We start from the raw sequence: 2,608 nt of genomic DNA on the forward strand, positions 1-2,608 counted from the left end.
AAAAAGGAACATAGTCCCAGCCGGCGAATTTATACAGAGCCGAATCACAACCTCTCTCTCTCTTTCTCTCTCTCTGGCTCCTCGCAGCCGTAACGCGGAAGTGTACACACACAGGCGTACCACTCCGCGACTCCGCGGTCCTTCAAATGAGAGTTAAGCCTCGCCCATATATTTGCATACGCCTCTTTCTTACAAAGTGGGATTTTAAAAAATATTATTTATTTATTGTAAGAGCTATGTGCTATAGTATAGAGTATATGAAATAGTATAGTCGAACATACATATACAAAATGATCTTACCCAATTATCACGTTTTTTTTTCAGACATACACTAATATATCATGCTGTTTCGTGGTTGAACATGACCCAATCGTAAAAAAAGGCATTTATCTGTATGTATGTTCAGATAAATATGAAGAAATTAACTAAAATATAAATAGAAGGCTGAAGATGCATTCTAATTGTGACTGTAGTACCGTACATTAGTCACTAGGTGTCAGTAATTATTCAGTGAAACAAGCAGCAGATCAATCAAGACTGGTGATTTGAACATTTCAGTAAAATGACTGATATTTAGTGTAGAATACTACATTGCATTGTTTTTTATTAATTAATTAAGAAGTGTGTTTGGAAAGTCTTCAACTCGTGACTAAGTTGGTTTTCTTTGCTTTAGAAGAATTCTAGGGAAAAATATAAAATATAAAATAATTAATCTTAATATTTGTAATGATCTGTATTGTAATGATTTTGTAGAAATCCCATACAGTTTTTGTACCCGAATGTAAAAGTGGCATAAAAATGAAAGCAGGAATAAGTTAAAACCATCACAAACCTCATGATATAAACTCTCATACCATACAGAACAATAGTGCAGCATTTTAAACATATACAGTACATAGTTATGAAAAGTTGGAAATGTGGAATAGGAAAGCTGGAAATTGGCTCCTTTAAGGAAAGCCCATGTTTTAAGTTCCTCTGATTTTCTGGCTTTAAGACATCTTCATGCTCAGAAATATCAATTAGCTCATTAGCATTTAGATAGCATAGAAAGTGATTTTTTTTTTAAGAATGTCAAGATCTTGCCGGTAGATTATATTTTAAAGATCACACACAGAGAGGACAGATGGATTTAAAAAAAAAAAAGACACAGCGATGCTGACAAATCATGTCTGACTTCCTATTTAGGCTAACTTCTGTTCTGGAAAAGAGATATCATATCTTACCTTCTGACTAGACTCCCCGAAACCACCATCTTGAGTGCACTAGAGACAACGAGAAACGTGTCAAAATGGGCACATGTGACAATATACTCATATTTACAAAAACAGACGAAAAAACATGCTAGGTTAATTGGCGACTCCAAATTGTCCATAGGTATGAATGTGAGTGTGAATGGTTGTTTGTCTTTATGTGCCCTGTGATTGGCTGGCGACCAGTCCAGGGTGTACCCCGCCTCTCGCCCTAAGACAGCTGGGATAGGCTCCAGCACCCCCGCGACCTTTGTGAGTATAAGCGGTAGAAAATGAATGAATGTTTTTTCTTTTCTTCTGTTAGATTAGCGTTAGCATATTACTATAATTAGCTAGCATGACTGTTGCATATTTTATAATAATTATGGACTGAAGACGTTAATGGTTGTCTAAAAACAAAAGAGTCTTAGTTTGCATTCACCTGCATCCATAAGGGAGCATCATTCCTGCGTTCACCTGCTTGGTACGGGAAGCACTTCCTGGAATGCGGCGTTCATCCATCCATCTTCTATGCCGCTTATCTTTTGTGGGGTACACTCTGGACTGGTTGCCGGTCAACTGCAGGTCTTAAAGTTGCTGCACTGAAAATGATTTTTTTACATACAATGTCACATAAAAATGTCACTTAATATAAATCTGAAAACCCAAAAATATGTAGTGTGTTGATTGCTATTATTAACAGCAACAATAATTACCAGAGTTGGAACGGTGGAGTCTTAAAGGCATAGCTCTGTCTGACAAAAAAAGAGAAAAATATATAATAATAATAATAATAATATGACCAATATCAATAAACATCTTGGTAGCGTTCACGTGTTTGGTGTAGCAAGAAGTGTGGGGTCTTAAAGGTATAGCTTGACTTTCTTATTTGACAGGAAACTTTACAATTATTACATATACCGAAACTGAGAACTATAACAAATTCAACATAAACTCTTAAAAGACTCTTAAAGGCACAGCGTTGAAAAAAATCAACTAAACTTTGACATAAGAAGTGTGGGAATGTGTGCTCCTGAACATAACATAAGAAAACATAGAATATCGTAGAATGGCATAGCATCCATAATGTAGAATAAAATAATATAAAGACATTTTAGAATGCAAACTATATAATACTAATGCTAACCTCTAACAAAAACAGTCAGAAAATAAAAATGGCACCTGTGTTCCATGCATAAAAAAACGGAAACGGCGGTATTGACATTATCGCGACTGAATAATTAATTGCATTCATTTTCTTTTTGGAATGTAAAAGTTTTAACCTTCAATGTTTGCTTTCTGAGCTGAATCCATTCGTTAATTTGAGCAAAAATATTAGCTTTACGTGCCATTTGTCTTGATTGTCCTCATGCATAGTT

The sequence above is a fragment of the Doryrhamphus excisus genome, linkage group LG2 (genome assembly GCF_037039965.1).
Source record: "Doryrhamphus excisus strain RoL-2023G ecotype Guam linkage group LG2, RoL_Dexc_Guam_v1.1, whole genome shotgun sequence".
In the NCBI taxonomy this organism is placed as follows: Eukaryota; Metazoa; Chordata; class Actinopteri; order Syngnathiformes; family Syngnathidae; genus Doryrhamphus; species Doryrhamphus excisus.